This window comes from Sceloporus occidentalis, unplaced genomic scaffold (assembly GCF_023333645.1).
Source record: "Sceloporus occidentalis isolate IW3139 unplaced genomic scaffold, rSceOcc1.0.p SCAF_132, whole genome shotgun sequence".
In the NCBI taxonomy this organism is placed as follows: domain Eukaryota; kingdom Metazoa; phylum Chordata; class Lepidosauria; order Squamata; family Phrynosomatidae; genus Sceloporus; species Sceloporus occidentalis.
In genome coordinates this window covers 2,461,230-2,485,258 of record NW_028317112.1, presented here as the reverse complement: position 1 = coordinate 2,485,258, position 24,029 = coordinate 2,461,230, and positions in this window count along the sequence as shown.

Sequence of the window (24,029 nt, the reverse complement as noted above, 5' to 3'; positions counted from 1 at the left end):
ACCCTCCGCACCGCTAAACCTTTTACGGCTGTCGGGGTATGATGTCATATCCCTGCACTCCATTTTCAACGGAAGTGTGACGCGGAAGAATGGTTAATGGTGACCGTATTAAATTGCCCCTGCCCGTTAACTAAAAATTCTCTCTAAAAGTTTAGAATTCAGAAGTAGACAATGAGACATATATTTAATGCAATTATCTCCTGTATAATATTATTCATTTTAATTATTTAAATACAGTCCTGTACACAGGTTAGGGTAACCACATCAGCCATGTTTTCCAGGACACATATAATTTTTACATATTGCCGACCAGCCCAAATAAATGCTGCCCTGCAGTATGGGGGATGTATAACTAATTGGTTCCCTTCCATATACACCCCACATACTCCAGGCAGCATTTTAACCCGAGACTGGTCAGCAATATGTAAAAATTATATGTGTCCTGGAAAACATGGCCGATGCGGTCACCCTAACACAGGCATACCTATATCCAGCCTTATTAGTGGGGCCAAGAGCTCACATACTTGCATTCTTAATGTTATTGTCAACATCTTAAAACAAGAAAAACAAGAAACTCATGAAATCCATGCAATTATTGTGTTTCTTTAATTAAACAGCATTACAATATATATATATATAAAGGTAATATATATATACTGTAAGCTACTCGTAAAAATGATTCGCTGTAAATTTTGATAACATTTTTTAAACTCTTTTAATCAGAGGAAAGTTACTTAATGTAAAAAAAAAATCAGTACAAACCAGGATGATCAATAAAGTCAAGATGATGCAATCAAAGCAAGTATACGATAACTTTTTCCTATCTCCGCTACAAAAATGTGTCAATCGGTGTCTTTTATCTGGTTAGAACAGTTTCTCGCAGGTAATCCCCACCCAAAAACTGAACAGGTTGAATGCTGAATGAGGCTGAATGTTGAACAGCGAAAAGAAACCTTTAAGACAGATAACATCTGGTTTGTCTACTCGGGCTTTTAAGTTTCCCATCTACTTTTAAAATAGATAACGCAGGCTGGGCTGTTTGGATAGCGGCCGGTGCAGTTCTGCTGTCCTGCGACCTCTGGCCGGCAGGTGCGGCTGTATCGGGATACCTGGGAACTCTCACGGTTTGGCCCCGAGCCTCAGGGTTTTTGCCCCAATCTCAGGGTCACACAGTGTGAAGCTGACTCCTTCCTATTCTACACCGCTGTGATCAGATATAAGACTCCCAATCTGTGCTTTTGCTCCTAGAATGTTATGGTTGATATCCCTGCTTGAACGCAGGTGACTCAATTAAGTGTATCTTTAAACAATGACGAGTCAAGGTTTCCATGAGGATCGGTATTAGAGCTGTTTCGGCAATACATTTGGTGAGCCAGTACATTGAATCTTCAAGATGGGCTATTAAAGGGTTAATATTTCAAGAGTCCCAGGGTCAGCTGATTTTGAAAGTTCCCAGGTATATATATATATAGGTTTTCGACGAAATGATATATTCACTAAATAATGAGAGTTGGATACTTCCAACTCCCTGATCTCACTATGTACTATACCCCAGTGAGCTTCTCCGGCAGCAGGGGCCGACCTGGCCCTCCACAGCAAATAGTTATTTTTTTCCAGAAATGCTTTATTTTTACTTTATAAAAGGAGGTTCTTGCAGGAGAATCTCATACCCGTCCGCTCATCATAATAGCGATACAAGGGAGCTGAAACGTCCCCTGTCCTGAAAACTCCCAGTTTAGTGAATACAGCCCTGAGGTCTATTTTCAGACTAAAGCAAAAGGTGTGTGTGGGGGGGAAGCAAGATTTTGGAGGAATTTAGAGTCATTTATTTAGTAAGTTTGGGGAAATGCATCTGACCTTCTGTTTGACATTCAATGTTTTAATTGCATGTCCTTGCATTGCACTGTTACATTTATCAGGATACACAAAGTAACTTACAAGACACCCAGTAGCTTTTGGAGCCCCCGGAATGATACAACGAAGAGGACATTGAATACACATCCAGCAAATAATCCTTTAACTACCCAGAGGGATTCATTCTGTGCTTAAAACAATGGCTAGAGGAGGAGGGGACATTCAAATAAACGTTTACACACCTGGTTGTGCAGAACACCTGTATGACTCCATTTGGAAGATAAGGACCATTAAGCCCTTCTCTTCATCCCATTTTTTCACCTGTTGCAGAAACGCTAACATTCTTCTGGTCCTTGTCCTTGTCTCATGTTAAGGTGGCTTTATGCCAATTCTGGCCATGCTTACATCACCCATCTGTATTACCCTCTACTACTTCTGCTGGAAGGAGGCTCTACTTATCCACTGTCTACTCAATCAAAAACATACTTTCCAGGCTTCTGACGCTCTAGTATGGCCAAACTCTTGCCTTCATTTGCCATACCCTGCTTCGTTACTGGATATGTCACATACATGGAGGTTTCTAGGATATCCCACTTGTCTTGCGTTTCAAGATATTTTAGTTCGCTTACTGTTTTATCCTGGAATGCACCATTCTTTGTGTTCTTTCTATAATATCTTTGTTCCTGTACTATACACAACACCATATGTGAGATTTGACCAGTTATTCTTATTTATTGTTTCACACAGCGCCATCATATTCGGCGGCGCTGTACAATGGGAAAACAGGACATTACAGTAGTAGATAACATAACAATTCGAGAGAGACAAGAGGTATGGAGGGCCCTGCTCAAAGGAGCTTACAATCTAGAAGGTACGATCGGGAAGGTACTTAATGTTTATTACATGGAGATTAGGTGGATTCTCAGCAACCTGACCACAGCCTTAACATTCACCGCAAGATAAACAAAGTAAGAAAAGCCTTCATGTCCAAGCAAGCTCACAATCTAAGCTGTGAGTGAGGATTCCGAGTGCAAGGTCAGGAATGTTGAGTATTCAGCTCTCCATCTCAATCCTGAGGCTGTTTTAGGGAGAAAAAAACAATATTATGTCAAAGCTACAGATCCACCAAGAAAACGCATGAACCAAAAACTATCATTATAATTATTATGTATTGATTTATATAGCACTATAATATCCCACATTAGCACGTTAAGCCAAGGTAAAACAGATCAGACGTTTTATACTTCCTTTTAAATTATTTAAACACAATAAAATATAAAAAAAAAGTTCTAAGAAGCTTTTTACGTCCATGTATTTCGTTATTTCAGACTAAACCCTATCAGACTTTGTGGAAAGTAGGGACGGGGCTGGTATTTGATACAACGAACAAACTAACACAAATGTGTTTGTCCAAAAGGGCTAAGACGCTCGGTACTCAATACTTGCAACTATTTGTAGACGCAGAGGTCATTAGCAAATAAAACTATTTTCTTAGCTATCAAGATGTTAATCAACCAGTCTGAGATGATGTGAGCTTCGCAGCACAGCGTATTATCCTGCTAGAAGTAGCCATCAGTAAGTAGCCTCAAAATATTTTGACCTGCTTGCAGTGATGGGACACACATTGAGCAAGCACTTGAGTATGACCTACAGGTCTACACGGGGTGGATTTTCTCCAACAAAAGGTACTAGGTCACCAGATTTTGGGCTGCCGCTAAGTGTGGTGAAGATTTAAGTTCGCTGCTTGAACACAAATGCATTCTCCGAGCTGCTGGCAAAGCTTAAGCAGATGTTAAGAGCCTCTGTGGATTTATGTGGTCTTCATCTGAAGAAGTCCAACAGAGACCCACACAATTTTATCATAATGTTCCATTGCTATAATGCATTGAATAACAGACATCAACAACAACCATTTCTGTGTATATTCCATCCTCTAGTTGATCACGAAAAAAGATTGTTTATGCAAATGACTTCTTAGATCAACAAAAACAGGGGTGTCCAACTTGCGGCCCTCCAGCTGCTGCAGGACTACATCTCCCATAATGCTCTTTCAGCTGAGGGGCTGGCTGAGGAGTATGGGAGATGTAGTCCTGCAGCAGCTGGAGGGCCGCAGGTTGGACGCCCCTGAACAAGAAGATGGGACATCATCTGCTTTTGAAAAACGCATGCGTTGCCGCACAACGACATGTATTCCTTTGGTGTAGTAACCCCTAAGTACCTTGGCGGAGAGAGCTGGAGCCGTCAGATAGAAAACGGAGAATGTACGTAGTAAAGATATAGTAAAGTTCCGCGGGTTACCCTCACTTTATATGCCCATGTAATAAATGTAATAGTAGTATTCCAGTGTTTGTTTTTTAGTGTATTTTTAGCCGTCGCATTTTCTCACACGTTCTGAATAATTCTATTCGCCTTCCAAGTGTTTACGACTGAATCAAACCAGTTCGAGACCGTGCGAAAGCAGAAGAAGCTGGATTTTGTAATCAGACAAACATTTTAGAAGAAGCAAACCCGTCGGACTGGTTGGGGGTTAATATGGTTGGCCATGCTCAGACTACACGCTGTCGTAATGTTCTGAAGCTGTGTTTATGATGCCGATTCAACTAAAAGCATCAATTAACAAGGTGAAACTATTCAAATTGAGCACTCAGATCTACAGAGGCGGAAAAAAATAGAATATTAATGACAATTTGCTTAGCTAAATTCATATGGAGAGTACGGATACTCCAAAGGGCCACCTTCATTTTTTATTAATTCTTAATTTAATTAAAAAATGTATTATTTGCCCATTCTTGGAATGTGTTATCTTGTATATTAACACGTGCCAATATATATATTTTGTCAGTACTTTGTATGTTTATAAATTATTGTTACTTATAATTAATATGTGCTTAACCCGTTAAGGAACTATTTTACGGTATAGGATCTGCTACGTCTTTCCTCAGCCGTTATTTCCCTTTTTCTCATTTAATGAAGCCATACGACTCGTATTTTTTGTCGGGGCAAGTAGGGCTTTTAAAAAAAACAAAAAACATATATATATATATATATATATATATAATACATTGTATTTTATGAAAAAAAGTTTTAAAATGGGATTAAAAAAGTAGAGTTCACAGTTTTAAAGGTTTATAAATTAGCCACCTCATATTCCTACATAATGTTCATTTATTTTGAGTTTTTAACATTTTTTGTTTTTATTTTTATATATTTTTTTAATCTCTGCAATTTTGGTCACAATGTCATCGGTCACAAAGGGGTTAAACTACCTTGTGTGTTATTTTTTTTTTAATCAGTCAAATTGTTTTTGAATTGTTTTGGAGATATTTTGTTGAAAATAAAAGGACTGTTTCCTTATAGAAGTTGTAGTCTGTAGCCAAAGGTGTCAGAATTACCATTTTCATTTATTTCCGTTCCCCTTTTATGCCGTCTACTCTTGCAAAGACTGCTTAAAAAAGTCAGCAAGTACCAAAAGTAATTTACAATTAGGGAAGGAATAATGATGCAGATCATGAGAACAAAACCGACTGCTTTTGTGGTAAATACATAATATTGAGTTATAATAAACACAATTTTGTATATTTATTTAGCGCATGGAACTAATAAAAGCTAGCTTAAGGAATGTACGAGTAGTACCCAGAGGAAAGTACTGTTCATTAGATATTTTGTGACTTAATTGTGTGATTATGGTGTTCATCATCAATTAAAATAGATATAAAATGGTTTGCCAAATTCCGGAAGATTTTAATATATAACATGCGGCACGGTTGAAAGAAAATGGTGTGTATAATATTAAAGCAAAATATTACATTTTTAGGGAAATTATTTCAGAACAGGATCAATTATTAAAGGATCATGAAAACAAACAAACAAAAATCTCCAGCCAACTAACATATTTTAAATTACTTTTTTCAGGTATTATTATTTTGTTTTGGTAATGATTTTCAGGTCACACGGCATGGAGGATTATAGAACCAGCTTGTACAAAGCTTTCCTTTGTGTGTTGGACAGGGCCAGACCTGGGTAGGGTGACCACATCGGACATGCCTTCCAGAACCCCTATACATTTCACATGTTACTGTCTGGCACGTGTAAAGTGCTGCCCCCTGCAGGATGTGCGGTGTACTGTATAAATCTACATACTGTAGCACATCTTTCTGCTGACCTTGGCCTAACCCAGGGCAAAGCCACTAACTGCCCCACCACGCTGCGTCAGGATATGATGTCATATCACGGTGCTCTGCCTTTTAATGTCATGTGGGCTCAGGGATCAACAATAGAGGACCATGACAGCTCAGTACAGTTTCCATAGTGCTAGTGGGCCAGTAGTGGGCCAATATGGGGAGATACCACCCCCTGGTCCTGTCATCCTAGGCCAGTATAGACCACTACCGCCATCAACATGAGGAATGTATATGTGCCCAGGAAAACGAGATGTGGTCACTCATGTTTTGGGATACTTCTTTTCTAGGCCCCATTGGGCCCAAGGTTGCCAGTATAGCGGCATAAGATGTATGAAAAGATACCTGAACTAGTTTGTACCTCATCATTTAGTCCCCCCCACCCTTTCTGTTCATCGATATCAGCTCACCAATGAAAAAAATCTGAATGTATTCTACTTATACTGCGTTTTTTTTTAATATATATTATTACGTTATGTATTATGTACCATATTTAGTTGCCTTAATATGAGGTTAACTTAATATGATTCATTGCTGTTCATTTAATAGGCTTTAAGCAGAAAATAAAACATTAGTGAGATGAATTATTTTCCAGGAAAACCCAATAAGTCACATAATATCGACATTCTGCCTAATTAGTTACACCTACTATTAAGAACTGGTTTGTCAGATATAACATCCGATTTTTTTAAATGCGATCGCGCTTAAAGAATACAAAGATTTGTAATAAAACGTTGGACGTTTTACTATGTTTTGCCCAAAGCAAGAGCTGAGGATTTCTATTTTCATAGCAGGGAATTCTTGAGAAAGACTGTTAGTAGTTCAGCAAAAGTGTAACCTTTCACTAAACAAACTGTACAAAGTATCAACATAACATAAGTCACCGTAGACCATCGCTAGACATTTCGTTGTTTTCCATGAAAACAGCTACTTTTGTATCTTATTCCATTCCATTGACAGTCTCCCTTAATGTCAGCTGATCTCCGTCATACCAATCTTATCCCTTACACACCATGCTGCTGCCAGGCATTACCCATTCACCTACCGACAGCATAACTCACCTCATCCTACTTACCCCAGCCTCCCCTCACATCAGACATTCTTACGTTCTTCAATATTAACAATAGGATGGCCTTTAAGTCATTTAAACTGTCTCTGCATATCCAGGGGTATTAAAAAACCTGGCCCTTTTTGTGGCCATAAATTCTAGAAAGTTAAGATCTTTTTAACAAATATTATCTGTTTTTTTTAAAAAAATACCCTTGCATAGTGTCTCGGGTTGTTTTGTTTCCCAAAACCGTGACCTTTTAATTGCCCACAGGCGTTTGTGCTGAACATATGCGTAAAGTCGTAATTATACCTTTCTTTCGGCTGAAACGTATACCGACTTGCCCGTAGCGAACCGTATCGGCTGTAAACGGGTGAATTAACCCCTTAAGGACAATGGGTGATCCCTAAACCCATTGAAAACAATGCATTTCGAGCCCTTACATGTACGGGCTTTGTCATTAAGGGGTTAATTATAAGCTACAAATCATCATTCAGCCAATGTTTATTCTCCCAACATCTGTTTATCTAACAAACGTAGCAGGCCGCTTTATTTCCATACGTTCGTCTTTTGCTTTCAAATCTAAAGGCAACCTTCTCACCGCAATGGCACGACGAATATTACCTAATCTGAAGTTCTATCTCTTCTCCTCTATCCACCACCTCCATTCAAAAAGGTGACATTTCTGATTAGGGAAATATTGTAAGTTTTATATATTTAACATTAAAATTTGTCACGTGATGCATCGCTTGTCTATACATAGGTTTGAAATCTTTTAAAACTATCATGGCCTCCCAGACGGAATAAGGTGACCAGATCACTGGTACTTAGAGGGTTAAGGGGTGGTTTCTTTAAGAAAACTCTATAAAAGGGGTAATCATTAAACACAATGAAAAGCCGGTATCCACCTGCTAAGCTAGACATAAAAACTTTTGAAAATGGGGTGTACATATTGGATTTCACGGTCTGCCTTATATCAGTTTAGAACAAAACCGGCTGCACCTGCAAAAACAGATGTTTCGCAGCAGAATAAGCTGTAATATTAACCCAAAGGTCCATAACCCACCGAAACGGGGCGTTCTTTCTTAAAACGGTTTTATTTTTAAAGACGTAATTCTATGGAAAGGGATGAAGGTAGGTGACCTCCATCATACCCCACCCAAGAAGAAAAATATCAGCACAAATCTTTAGGCTGTCTTTCAAGTCCGATTTTTTTTTTTGCTTTTGGAGAGACGGACTCTATTTGAAGTTAATAATAGGAGAGTTTAAAAAGCTACGCTCCTCTTATCGGCATATCTAGGTGTGGGGAGCTGTTTTGAAGTTAAAAATAAAAGATATTGCACATTAGATATGTTTCATTTTTCGAGCGCACGGAACCGAATTGAAAACAACAAAAAAGAATGTTTCGTTTTAAGAATTCCCTTTAATACAGATTAGCATATCAGATAAAAATGTTTGCTTTGTGCCGCTATATCCATAAAGAGAGTGTATACCGGAATGTTATGATGAATGTTACCAATTAGCCAGAATGTCTACTGGCATCCAAAAGAGGAATCAATGTTGGGTCAAATGAATCCAGCTCCGATGTTTCCCTCTTACCCCTCTCCTGATATAAGGCTATTGTGACACCATATCTTTGGATTTTAGGGGACCTTAGGCTTTATGCAAGTGATTTAATGGGGTGCACATAACATTAGTGGGGCTTAAATGGATACATTTTACATGTACATTCTAGACCAAAGAAAAACAAGCTAGAATTCATAAAACACAGCTAAAGAGCATTAATGCTCAACTGAAAACTAAAATAAACTCCTTGCGCATGCTCATATACTTTTTTTAGCTAAGCTAAATGTTGGTTGATACAGGTTAGTAGCAGCAAAAGCAATAGTTCATCAACACAGGGGTAAACAGATATAAAAAATCATTAGCAAACTTAAAAGTACTCAAACTATCTTTGCCACATGGACCATAATGAGCAGGACTGGACTGACCTACAGGGATACTGGTAAACTTCTTCTGCCCAGGGATCGGTCTTCAGACTGTCCGTCCATGAGCAGGTTGGGCCGCGGACAGGAAGACAACCGATATTAAAAAGGAGGGGGAAACATGGTGGGGCCGTGTAACGAGATGTTACATAACCCCATGGTAAAAGCAAGGTTGTAGCTGACAAGTGTAGGTGAAAGAAACCTCTGTGAAGGTAAGCAAGTATGGATGTATTGATGTATGCTATATGTATCTCTACGTGTGTCTGTTAGCATGAGTGTGTAAGTGTGTGTGTGTGTGTGTGGTTGGGGATAATGATTGTAGTGGGGGATAAGAATAGGTTATGGCGTGGTGGGTATGATTATCATCAGGGGTAGCTCTATACATACATACATACTGTACACACATATCCCCTCTAACATCTTTAACATACACACATACATACACACACCTACTCTAGCAAACACCCATACATACATACACACAGTCACACCGCTGGTTTATTTGTGCTGTTTATTATCTGTAAAATAGATCTCAGAGTTTAAAGAACTATTTTTCAGTAATTTCTTCAAATAAACTTGAAAATGGTTAATTTCATCCTTGTGCTCTCTCCATGTGTCCCAACTCTCTACTTGATGCTTTTTTATAAGTATCTTATTTCTGACTTTCAGATATACTTTAAAAATATTGGGGTTGGTAACCCTGTATACTATATGTGTAGTACCCACCATAATGGCACCATGAAATATGGGGCTGGTATTCAATTATTTCAGGGACTGTTTTTTATTCCCAGCCCAGCCTTTGGTAATGAGCTTCTGTTTGTGGCAATAACCAACATTAATATTAATGAGATATTATAGAGTGAGCTCTTGGTGCTTTTATACCATATATACAGGTCAAATCACAAAACTTGAGTTACACAGGTAACTCAAGGGACTTTATCTGAAAAACCTGAATAGTATTGAACCTGAATAGCAACTTGTCTGTTCTCAACACGCTTGGCTGCTATCTTTTTGTATATTGTGAGTCAGATTGGTCCCAGTTGCCATTGGGCAGCAGTTAAGTTCAACTCTAGCAGTACTTGGGTTGCTCTTCATGTCCATCAATCAAGTTGAACTCAACAGCGACTCAGCAATAGCCTCATAATGTCCAACTTGACAGCACTTAACTCAACTTGAATGCAAAGCATGTGCTTGTGAACTGACAACTTCATGTTTAAGACAAAGGTTTGTCGGTCCTGTTTTGTTGACAATCAAGTTGGTTAAGTCGGGCAGCCCCATTGACTTAAATCACGTTCCGTGTCAGCAAGTCCTTTCCCGGAGAAGAACTTGGCTTGCCAAAACGACTTAAGTTAAATTTCTATGGATAGACAAACATAGAAACACAAAATTGACAGCAGATGAGGACCACTCGGCCCGTTTATAAGTCACTATACTATGGCTCAGCAAAAATAGTTGAATACAATGTGTGTGAATATGTCCATTACCCACAGAATAAAGAATTAATTTACTTTTTTAAAGTAATTTTTTTAAATTTTAATGCAGTAAAATGTTAGATACGGTCACACCGGAGGCGGTCAGTTGAGGGCACAAGTACAATAACACCAGGCCCAGATTGGCCATCTACAGTCCAGGTGGGCCAGAGTCTGATAGGGATGCATCCTTCTGACGCTGCCACATGCTGTAAGATTATGTCCGACCCCTCATCATTACACAGCCACTGGCCTTAAAGAGACAGGGCCGCTTAGTCATCCCTAGCCAGGCCGTGAATAACATATGTGGCCAACTAACTGACAACTAACATATATATCTGCCATTTTATTATTTTCTCTGGGGGTTTCATCACATTTGAATAACAAGAAAACTTGTTTCAAAGCCCTTTTGTTCGGTGGCAACAACTTTGTGCCCAATGGCTAATTAAAAATGTTTACATGATAAAAAAACATTATTTCTGGTAAGGATTTGGGCAATTAGTTTTATTACAAACTGTTTATAGTGCCGCATTTAGCTACAGAAGGCTTATTCTTAACAGAGAAGGTGGAACAAATCCTTTAACTACACCATAGAGGACACGAATGCTTATCTATCACTTTTAATAAGTGGACATTCTACAAATAACACGTTTTATTTTTTGGCGCTTGCATACAATGTTTTCCGTGGAATTAGATTTGATAATCACAGGTTCCAAGAGATGAAATGTTACAGAATATTATTTCAGCATAAATACATTTTGTAAGACAGGGAACACCCTTAACCTGCCCTTTCTACACTGCTGGATTTGCTTTGTGATCTCGTTACCTCCTTGCCTTAAAGACAATTAATTTAAATTTATGTTAAACACATATATTGTGACCATTGGGAAATAAAAAGGTATGTTTTTTTCATAGAATAAAACACACATGAACGGCTTGTAGGTTTCTCGCATGGCTATTTATCCTATTAAGGTGCTTTTTTTGCCTTTTATAAAATTTATACTTATTTTAAAGTATTAATTATTGTAATTAACATTTCCAGCAACCGAAAGGTTAATGGCTACCGGGATTAGGATACAAAATAAATTTTATTGTAATCCATAATAAAAAATTTTAATATAAATATAAAAATCCATATAAAATGTAATATACCAAACTACACTTGGGAGATGACCTCCACATGGCTGGAAACCCTGCAACATGAATATTGCAGAAGCTGTATATTTACCAACACACAATGGAAGACTTAAGAGAAGTACCCTGGATACATTATTAGTCGCTGCTTCGATTACTTTTGTTACTTGAGTGCTATTAGCACCGAGAAAGAAAACCCACCCGGTAGCCATTAACCTTTCAGTTGCTGGAAGTGTTAAAGTTATTTACATTATTGGTTCAGCTGTATTTTTACCGGAGTATAGGGCATAAACTGTTGATATTAATTTGATGCAGGGAGCTTTATATAAAGTATTCATTATTAGTAGCTTCGTCTTGTAGTTAGTTTGCTGCAACTTACCCTGCCGATGCCACTGGTCTCCCTCCCTGTTCAATTAGTTAAAGACCAGTGGCATCTTCAGGGTAAGTTGCAGCATTGGGGTTTTAAATGCAACTTACCCTGCCGATGCCACTGGTCTCCCTCCCTGTTCAATTAGTTAAATGTCCGTACGAGCGACTTTATTGTTCGCTCGTACGGACATTTAATTAATTGAACAGGGAGGGAGACCAGTGGCATCGGCAGGGTAAGTTGCAGCATTGGAGTTTTAAAAGTCTGCATGAGCGACTCTGTTGGTCGCTCGTGCAGACTTTTAAAACCACAATGCTGCAACTTACCCGGCACATCCCACTGGTCTCCCTGTTCTATCAGTTAAATGTCCGTATGAACGACTTTATTGGTCGCTCGTACGGACATTTAACTGATAGAACAGGGAGACCAGTGGGATGTGCCGGGTAAGTTACAGCACCAGGACCCTAAAAGTCTGTAAGAGCGACCAACAGAGTCGCTCGTACAGACTTTTAAAATCCCAATGCTGCAACTTACCCGGCAGATCCCACTGGTCTCCCTATTCTATCAGTTAATAAATGATAGAACAGGGAGACCAGTGGGATGTGCCGGGTAAGTTACGGCACCAGGAGTTTAGCAGTCTGTATGAGTGACCCTATTGGTCGCCAGCAGGGGGCTTGTCTGCCATCAACCAATGGCAGACGAGCCCCCTGCTGACGACCAATAGAGTTGCTCATACGGACATTTAAACTCCTGGCGCCAGAGCGGCTTTAACCCCGTATTAACCCCTTAACCGGGGAAAACGAAGAAAAAACGAACACGAAGAATGTCCCCAATTATTCGCCCGAAGAGAAGACAGGACCAGGCGAATATTCGCGGAATACGAAGTTTTTTTTCCCCCCGAAGACGAGCACGAAGACGAACACGAAGAGCCCCCTGGTGCCCAAGTCTATTAGTAAGCAAGAAACTGTGTTATCCACCCTAATCAAACTGGGGTAAAGAGTTGGTCTTCACCATCGAGAGTCAGGCTCACTTCAGTTCATAAGAGTTTGGTTTGATATCAAGGTATTGTGCAGTTTGAGACTTGTACTCGTCAAACCTAAATGTCCATAAATTAGATGGCTCCAGTTTTCAAAACTGTTGCAAAAGGAGGTATGTGCCAGGGATATGTTTGGGAATAATTTGTAGTGGACAGGGACGGTGCACACATGGAATCTCATACAAAAATAACTGGGGCCATCTTTAATCCCCATATGGTACAGGTGGGATGCTATAGGGTTCAATGTTGTTACAATTTATTACCCAGCCACAAGGGAACAAGTACTGGGACCATTTCAGTTTATACTTTTGCATGTTAATGCACAGACATACAGTGCTCCTTAACATCTAATGTTGAGAACATTGCCAATCAAAGGGCTTCTTCCTCCTCTCCTCAGCTCTCTCTGTTCTGGATGGTCCTTCCTCATATCCCCATGTTTTCTCTTTCCTGCACAGTCGTTACACCTCCCTCCATCTCTGTCTGACCTGAATGGTCATTCCTCCTCTCACTAGCTCTCTCCCACATGGTCCTTTCTCCTCTCCTTAACTCTGTCTGCCTTGCAAGGTCCTTCCTTCACTTTCCAGTCCTCTGTCCTGTATGGTTCTTTCTATCTCCAGCTCTCTTTCCCATCAAGATCCATCTTCTTCTCCTCAGCTCTCCCACGTGTTCCTTCCTCCTCTGTACTGTTCTCTGTGTCCATAATGGTCCTTGTTCCTCTCTCTTCATCCTACATGGTCTTTCCACATGGACTTCCAGCAGCATCCTGCCTACCACAACAGAGAGATTGAGGCTGTATGCAAGCACTGCTTCAATTGGCTCACTGTGATCTCTCTTATCCTATCATAGCAGGTTGTATTGTCATTGAAATTAAAGAAGGGTTTAAGACATCCTGCGGATCTCCATGCTTGACTCTTTAATTCAATATTTTCAAGGTCTGTTTTTTTATTTTTGTTATTCCCCAGCAAATAACACCAAATGATCCAAAATATCCCATGGCAAATTTCCACTATTTTGTCTGACTGATGACGCAAGGAAAGTATAGTTCCTTCTTAGGATAAAATCCACGATTAAAAGGTATCAGCTCGACCTTAACGTTTAAACCAAAATGGGATACTTTTCATACCCATCTACACATAGAAGTGTACCAAACCCTATGCAACTTCTTGTTCACTTAAACAGACTCCCTAGAACTATTGGAGAGAGACAGAGGGAAGACCAAGGATCTGACTGCAATTAAAAAAGTGTAACTAAAAAATAGTTCTGTCAATGGACATTTTAGATCCTGCCACATTTAATTTGAGCCACTTACCTGTTTTTGTCCCACCCTCCCTCCCTGTTTTAGGTTTTTTCCTTTTGGCTTTGCTTGGTCACAGCGGCGGGGCTGGATTGGTTAGGTGGGGGGGTAGAATGGGGATGTTTTGGTTGGTTATGGTTGTCTGGTTGGTATGGTTGGTTCGTTTGGTAGGTTTCGAGCTGGTCTGTGGCTCAGAACCTGGGGTGGTAGGGGTATCTCGGTATGCCCCTACTGTTGGTTTGGTGTTAGTGTGCACCTCACTCGTATGGTGAGGTTTATGTGTTATAATTTGGGGGTCATTGTCTATGTGTTGACATATTGGGGATGTGTGATGGTTATACTGTGTGTTATTTGTTGTGGACAATGACTTATTGTTTTGGAATGTTGTATATATGTTTATATCATACATATATATGTTAATATATTTATTTTGTTATGGTTTATAATAAAGCTGTGGACAATTATTTTCCAACATATCTGTGTGGTCTCGGTTATTGGGTACGGTGGGGGGGAGAATATTTTGGTGTCCTTCCCAAGCCCTATCTCGACGATGCGCCTGTCATGTAGCCAGAGGAGCAGCCCAGCTTAGCGGAGCAGGCCTTGACAGAGCTAGGAGGAGGGCTTTAAGGGTTGTAATGGATTGGGATTGGTGGTAGTCTTTGTAGGTGGGGTTTTCCTGGTTAGGTATATATAGGCGGACATTTTAGATCCTGCCACAATTAATTTGAACCACTTACCTGTTTTTGTCCCACCCTCCCTCCCTGTTTTAGGTTTTTTCCTTTTGGCTTCGCTTGGTCATGGCGGCGGGGCTGGATTGGTTAGGTGGGGGGGTAGAATGGGGATGTTTTGGTTGGTTATGGTTGTCTGGTTGGTATGGTTGGTTCGTTTGGTAGGTTTCGAGCTGGCCTGTGGCTCAGAACCTGGGGTGGTAGGGGTATCTCGGTATGCCCCTACTGTTGGTTTGGTGTGTTAGTGTGCACCTCACTGGTATGGTGAGGTTTATGTGTTATAATTTGGGGGTCATTGTCTATGTGTTGACATGTGGGGAATGTGTGAAGGTTATATTGTGTGTTATCTGTTGTGGACAATGACTTATTGTTTTGGGATGTTGTATATATGTTTATATCATATATATATATGTTAATATATATTTATTTTGTTATGGTTTATAATAAAGCTGTGGACAATTATTTTCCATCATATCTGTGTGGTCTCCGTTATTGGGTTCACGGTGGGGTAAAATGTTTTGGGGTGTTCCTTTACAAGCCCTATCTCGACGATGCGCCTGTCATGAAATGTTATTCACTCATTTCTTGTACTGAATATTATTTCAGAAATGCCTCTTTATATGCAACGTTGTCTTCACAGGTACTCAATACCCTGACTTTAGTGACTTATTTCTTTATTACTTTTGGCTTTTATATCACTTTTTATTATTTTAGACAGTTTTATTTTATTATACAGTTTATACGTAGAGTATATTTTTATGTTATAGGTTTTTTTCTTCCTTAAGAAGGTTTTCTGTGCCAACTGTGCTCATTCTCAATTTGAGCATGACAAACCGCTTAATAAAATGGTGTCACACACCAAATGTGCCATGGTTACACCTGACGTGTCTACATTTTAGTTTGACTTCCTCTAATTATGAACACTAGGCATGCATTCAGTCTATGTACTTCAGATACTATCTGGCCCATCTTACTTTTCCGCAAAAAGAACTGTTCCTACCATTGCTATTCCAGTCGTGTTCTTTACTGTATCCTGAATCACCATTCATCAGCCTTGGCAGGTTCCGGAACTATGAATCATTGGTGTCTACCATTCAAAGTGTATTGACTCTGTGCACAGTCCAGGACCATCTAGAATGCTTGGCTTTGGGTGGCCACCCACGACTTAAAGAATCTATTTTTTGCTCTTTCTTTTCACTTTTTTTTCCTCTGCTTTCTCTTAAGGCCTAGTGCTTGTTTAGTCTAATTTTTTTACCCCTGAAGAAGCCTGTCGGCGAAACGCGTCAGGTGATTTTGACGCTGAATAAACTCCAATTGGCTTCTATCTTCTTGCGCTCTTCTATGGTCATTGGGAACAGTCTTTTTTCGGGACGATAGCAGCTTGTTTTCTTACTCAATCTTTTTTTCTCTCTTTATCTTTCCCTTTCTCTTTTATTTTCCTGGCACTTTGTCAGATAAGTTCCTACAGGGATTACATTGCATTACTTCGTATTATTTCTTACGGTTTATGGAGTAAGAATCAAGAAAAATAAAGAATTATATAAAAAAAAAATCTGTGTTAAACAGAAATATCAGTATTATTCAAAGCAATATTCAAATAAATGATTGAGGAATGTCCTGACATGTGTTAATGAGGAATTATCAGTTATCTACCAATGACTGTGTGATTAGTTATTGCTCTGCTTGCTCTCTAGAAAAGTCTAGACTGGTTATTTATATATATATAATTCTAAATATATATTTTACCTATTTTTCCCAGTTATTAAACTATTTATTTCAGTTAATTTAATATTATAGGGTTCAAAGTGATTCACTTAAATCATATCTTCATTCTTAAAAAGAGGAAAAAAAAAAATAATAATAAATATGAAGAAAATCTCTAAAACTTCCTGACGCATTGAAAAAAATGTGATGTGCAAGAAAAAAATACCCTTTGTCATTAATGATTATGATGTCTTTTGAAAAATGTACATCTATTTTTAGATGTTACATTTTAGTCACTAGTAGGCAAAAAGAGTGCATTAAATTTATTTATATGGTGCCTGCAGATCCCATAGCGCTGTTACAAAAGAGTACAGTGTACAGAGTACAGTAGGAGCACTTCCACAAAAGGGTGGAGCCACAGAGACAGCCTCTCCCCTGTTCCACCAATTGGGGAAGAGCGTGTGCCCTTTTGTGGAAATACTCAGAGAGATCGACTAGCGGGGAGAAGCGGACAAAGAAAAAAGACAGAAGAAAGAAGGCAGAAGAACAAGACGAGGCAAGAGAAGAAGTGGAGCTGTGGGAAAGGAGACAGAGACACAGAAGCGGTCAGCAGAGAAGGTAGGAAGAAATCAGGAGAGTGTGAGTGAGCGAGCAAGAGAGAGTGTGAGAGGGTGTGAATAAGTACCGGTATTAGTGAGAGTGAAAAAAACAACAAAATGCAAACAAAAATTTAGAGCTCTCTGCTTCGTTTTTGTTTGTTTCATGAGGGTCACCTCCTCATTTTTGGACATTCGTACAAATTAACGCACTTGGCAAATAATGTTAAAATTAAAATCCGTAAGAATCTGAGCGCACATTAATAGATGTTAAACATATTCTCTTGTTGAGGGTAGTTGAGACAGTAGGAGAGGGCTGCTTGACTGAGGAGAACTATATTGGTCTTGCGGGTGGACGTGGCAGATGGATGGTCTGCTGGTTGAGGGTGGGTTTCTTGGAATGGGTGGGTTTTTACTGAGTGTTTGAAATTAGAATAAGAAGGAAAAAGTCTGTTGGAAGGGGCTAAGGAATTCCAGAGAAGCGGTACAGCACAATAGATTTCCCGAATGCAGAAGTCAGAAGAGGTGACAGCGGTAGAAGAGAGAAGGGGGCAGTTGGGAGACTTTTTGGACAGGAGATATAGGGACCAAAGGCCACTCTTTTATTGCGAGCATAGGCACTAAATGGGCCGGGACATGGGGGAAAGTGTACTAAGATCGGTCAAATGGGAATCAGTATAAAAGGGCTTGGGCGTAGATACTCATCCCATGAAGCTCATCCCATGTAAATCCCGCGACACCCAATCTGCCCAGTGAGAAATCTGCAGGTATTTTCAGTTTTTTTTTAAGGCAGGTAATTTGTTCTTTTATGATGTAACCGTGTTACAGGAGGTATAATGCATAATTAAAAATATTTTATTATTAAACACTACAGGATTGTTAAAATAGTCAGACATCGTTTTTATAGCCTGCTGAGTAATTACAATTAACTTTTTACGGAAGAAAAACGTAGCAAATACTGTATGAGAGTAATGTTCATAATGTTTACAGTCTATAGTTATGTATTTATTAGTGGCAATATGTTTCTAAATTATAAGGAATATTTATAATTTATACACTAAAATAGAAACAGGGTGGCATAAGTCTTAAAAAAAACAAAACAAAATGAAGAATTTTCATTAGGGATTAGGAGGAATTTAAGGGCTTGGTTTAGGACTCTTTATATTGTACCACTTACAAAAATACTCGGCAGAATAAACCCAGACACAAAGATCATAATCCTTTTTTCTAGGAAATTATTTATTTTTTCAATGAAACGACTTTTAAAGAGCATCATGAAAAGTGAGAGAAACCACAGACGTCTTGGCAATATTGACCTCCTCAGGGTTTATGAGACAGGTGCAAAGAGCCACCCACATCCTTTAAAATGTATTTTCAAATAAAACACCACAATTTTTTTTTTTTTTAAATCCCCAGAGGCTTAATAAAGGTGCGTGGGGAGTGTCGAACATTAATATATAAAAATGGCTGAGTAGCCAGACAAAGACCAGGTCAAGGTGGTCGATGGAGCTCACGCTGGGGGGTTTCTGTGCTGGTTGAATAGCATTGGGAGGGTAGTCAAGCTGCCGAGGGCAGCTCAACTAAGTTGGGTCAAATGGAGAAACTTTATATGTGTGTGCATTGCATCGATTTAGGACCCATTAAGCTCATGAGATGATGGAAAGCTCTGTTTATTATAGTTCTGAATTAATATCATCTGCCCCCCCCCTCCCCAACTAGATTGACTACATCAGCCATGTTTTCCAGGATACATATAATTTCTACATATTGCTGACCAACCCAAATAAAATATGGGGGACTTATGGAAGAGAACCAATTAGACTGTTTTACATCCTCCGTACTGCATTGTTGTGGAGCAGCTGTTGAACGCCATAAGAACTCGTTTTATATTTTAGGTTCCTCTGTTGGATGTGAAATACTTGCTGTAATAAAGACTGTTGGTACTAGTAGCGGGTTGTCTCTGCATTGCACGCAGCCTTTTTTGTTTTATAAAGATACAAGGCCAAAGTATATACTTTACTCCGCGAGATATGACATCATGTAAATAATTGCTCCCCACTGTAACAAGACCTCGCCACACACTACAAGAGGAGATTGTGGATTCTCGGAAGAAAAAAAAAATAGTTTAATTTATCTATGTTAATCCTGGAAATCAAATCACATTTACTGATAAGAAAGTTGAACTTTTTAAAAGTACTTTGTTGATATTGCTACACTTGCAAAACACTGTATTATTGAAATGAAATGTAACCTTAGATTTGCATTCACATTATATATATATATAAATAATTCAGTTTACAAGGTGGACTATTATAGTAAAATAACATGTTTTATAGGCAGAAAATGCGTAATACATTTATTGGCGTTCAGTCCCACCTTTGTCTGGAAACTGCACTCTCTCTGGGTTTTTTTTCTTGTATGTGGCAGGAAAACTTACATAAAAAATTTGCATGGGTGTTCCTGACTTTCCCAAAGTAATTTAGCTGCAGGAGATCCAGTACTCGCTACACTTGTGTGTCACCTTTCCCGACAACACTTCAGACATTGAGGAGGAGTACCTGGTCCGAGCTGACGTCAGAAGCGCCGGAAGTGAATCCAGAGTATTGTCCCAAATAAAGATGCATATTTTTGACAGTACGAGGCACACTTTGTCACATTGTGTCACCTTTGAAGCAATCAGTGCATTATTCCAATTTCTAAGAGGCCTATAGGTTAGGAGAACAAGAGGTAGATGAGAGCTCACGTGAAACATAGAAATACATTAGAAAGTTACTATTTATGACACTTCCAAACAACTTGTCTGTGCCTTCTTTGCCCCTTGCCCCCCCTTCCAACACTCACACGTATGGCACACATATGTAAACACACCCAAATTACACACACTTACTCATACATGCTCACACACAAACACCTATACATATATACACACAAAATTACACATCCATACTCACACACACAATTACACATCCATGCTCAGACACACACATGCAATTTCACATCCATGCACACACACACAATGACACAACCATGCTCACATATACACACATATATACAAGCATCCCTCTGCCCTGCTATCCGGCACACTGTGCGGGCAACCTTGGTTTCATCGCGGGGTCACGTGACCTCGATTCGTTCCTGTCTCCCGTTGACAGTTCAAAATAGTTAAGAAAGGGCCCTTCTGACCTGGAGCGGAGCCGAAGGGCCCTATCTAATCAATTTTAAATCGATATGAGAAGACAAGAACAAGGGTCACCCCGTCGCCGCGACCCCTGTACTCACATCAGCGGATATTATATATATATGTATATGTGAAAAAAGCTCGTAGGTGCTTAAAACAACTGAGACCCCCTTGAGACGACCTTAAAAATGTCAGTGAACATAAAACAATCTGATATTTCAGGCCAACACGGGGGCTTTTCTAGACGTGTGAAGATCTAAGAAATTATTGCCTAAGCAGTGATCAAGTAACAGATAGAGGCAGAAGTAACAATTTCGGTATACAAGATACCCATCCATTACACAGCCTCAGCATTCTAAGGTAGATTGTTTAATATTTATCTTATTCTTGTATCCTACTGATGTACTAAACTACCCATTTTTCTCTATGCCAAATAGTGGAACCAGAGGCGATGTGAGAGTGGTGGATAAATGGAACAGCCTTTCAGCAGAAGTAACAAAGCAGGCATTTAAACATGCACTGGACAGACATGAGGTTTATCCATAGCTTAAGATAAGATCTAAGGTTTGAGGGCTTACAGAAATGGGAAAAGGAGCAGATAAGATGCTAAGAATAATTAATTAATTAGGATCGAATTTATCTCTATTTATCTTTATCTCTATTTTACTACATATGTCGTTAACGACCCCTGCGATACTTTGTCTTATAGAGGGTGCAGAAACCTTTATCAAGGTTTATACAGACAGCTGTATCCGTTGTATTCCTTTATATTTTTCCATCGGACTCTTTTCTTTGTCTCCGTAGAGTAAATTGGGAAACAAAGCTCGGAATTCACCAGCGTGCCGGCTACAAGGTTATCCAAACAGGCTTATCGCGAAGGAGATACGGTGCGGGCACTTTAAACACACTGCACGATGCCTGGTTCTTAGATAGCCACGCGTTTTGGCCCTAGCGGCCAACCTCCACTATCCCACCAACAATATGGTTATCATTAGTTTACTTTCGTTGCGGCTGAGCGTGTGAAAACACTTCCTGATTAAATCACAGGGCTAGTCTCGTTTGGAAGCGATATTTTGGCCTAGTGTCCGTTCTTGATTTTATTTCTCATGAACAAAATTCCTTTCATTTAGGTGGACGCAACTGGAAATGGTTGGTTTTTGGGGGTTTCCCCAATATTGGGGCTATTAAACCCCTTTTAAATGGGGTATTTAATAGAATTCGGTAAAAGTAAAAAAGAATAAATTAGAAACTTGATTTTCTTTGGGCACAAACTTTTTTTTGCAACAATTATAAAACTTGTTAAAAGTTAAAAAGTTGTCAGATAAGCAGCCAATCAGGAAGAAGGGATACATAATGTCGTCATATACATAGGCGCTATTTTATGCTGTGTTGATTTAAGTTGAGTTTTGCTAACAGAGCTACATTAACCCCTTAAGGACAATGGGTTTTCCTTAGGGGGTTAAGGGGCATTTTGAACCTGTACATGTAGGGGCTTTTGTCATGAAGGGGTTAACTTTATTTCGCTATAAATTATTCTGTGCATGCATCCAATGAGAAAAGTTTTAATGGGGCTTAATGATAGGGTTAGAAAAAAACACAGAAAACCTCAAAATCAGGTTAGAAAAAAAATTGCTTCAGTATTTTAAATCATGTGGCTTAGAGACTCATTCTCAGGGATATCGGCTTGCCGTGTTGACCCCAAAATCCTTTCCAGACATATCAGTATTACAAGATTGCCAAATGGGACTCCGCATTTTGACTATATGTAAGGCATCAGCTCATGGAAACCAGGGAAGGCTGGGACCTTTTGATCCGGAGGCAATTGCCCCTTCCAGCAACCTCCCATGACAAAAAATGCACACACACTCGCACTCATACTGGCCCGCTTACTCATCAGCCTTACCTGAGCACATGGCGAAAGACGCCTCTCTCCTACGGCAGGCGACTTAACTTCACGTTACGTGATCCTGCCGGGCAGGGTGTTAAGTTTTGCGCTGGGCTGGCCCTTCCATCTTGAAATCTAACTGCCGAGGGCCAGCCCTATGGGTAACCCAAGTTTACCTGAATCATGACTGCCAATCTTTATGAGCTAAACGTTATTGTTATTTATTAATTTATATAGTGCCATTGGACTCCGTAGCGCTGTACAATGTGTGCATAGCAGCCATTTTCCTGTTTTGTTTACCTTCTTTATGGTACTGCCAAGGAACACCTTTTAGTCACGGGCCCCATGCGCAATCCAGGCAGGGGCTTCTCTCGTTCTGGATCTTAATCATACCTCCTGGAGGATGTGTGTTTAGGACAATTGAGGACGATCCTCATAAGACAATGAGGATTTTTTTTTCTGCCTTGTAAAGGTTTCTGCGACTGGGTGGAAGAATATTGTGGAAGTAAATGAGATGTTTATTGTACTCAAAATTACCTTCTAGGTCAATTAGCCAGAGTATTGTTGAGGTTGTTACGTACCAACAAAACAACCACTCCTGTTTAATATACACACAATGAGTAATCAGTTACAAGAACCTAATAAAACATTCATTCACCTATACAATCAGCCAAGGAGTGTTTTTCCCCCCCAAAACCACTCAATCACATTATCCGACTTTTCAACGAAATCGTCACAAAGCAGTGGGCACCATGCCTGAGATCTACCCGTTACTGTACCTGTGGACTGCGACTCCCATGATGCTCAGCCAGCCAGGTAGCAGATCACTGTGGGAGTTGCGGTTTACATAGCTATACCGGTTTGCAATGGATTGTGACTCTCTTTGGTGCCCCCCTCCTTTTTCCAGGTTAAAGCGGCTGAGCCCCATGGGAGTTGCAGCCGGACTGCGAAAGGTGGCCCTCACCGCCCTCGTGAGCGGTTTTAAAATCTTGAATTCCACACCTCAAAGGGTTATATAATCACCAGCCTGCAAGAAACGCCAGTCACCAAGGCTTAGGTATTTATTAACTTCTCTGATAGCCTTGCACCACTTTGCTGAAATCTGCAAAAACAAGTGATCTGGACTAAAAAGAGTTAAAAAAAAAATAAAAACTGTCCCTCCGCAGAATCCAAGATCACCCGCATTCCTTATAAATACGGCAATTTCCTTGTAACCAGGTGCTTTGCAAGTGGGTGTTGATTGGTAATGTGCCCTGCAAGACAGCAATATTATTGCTGGGCTGGGAATTATCTTAAGACATACTGGTGACATCACTGAAAGTCTTCTCAGATTGCAATTTCCCCTCTCGCCGAGCAGGTACTTCCAACTAAAACTTGAGCTAACTCGTTCTGAGAGAGACTTATTCACAAGCGGTGTGAGAATCGTGCGCTGTTTACAGCAAGGCTGCTGTTTCAAAGCCATGGCTTAACTTTTTATTGAGGATTTTTGATCACAAAAGGTAAGGAATGCTACGCGTTCATTAAAATTCTATTTAAGAAACCTTTTAATGCAAAGACCACGGGGGTTGCTTGT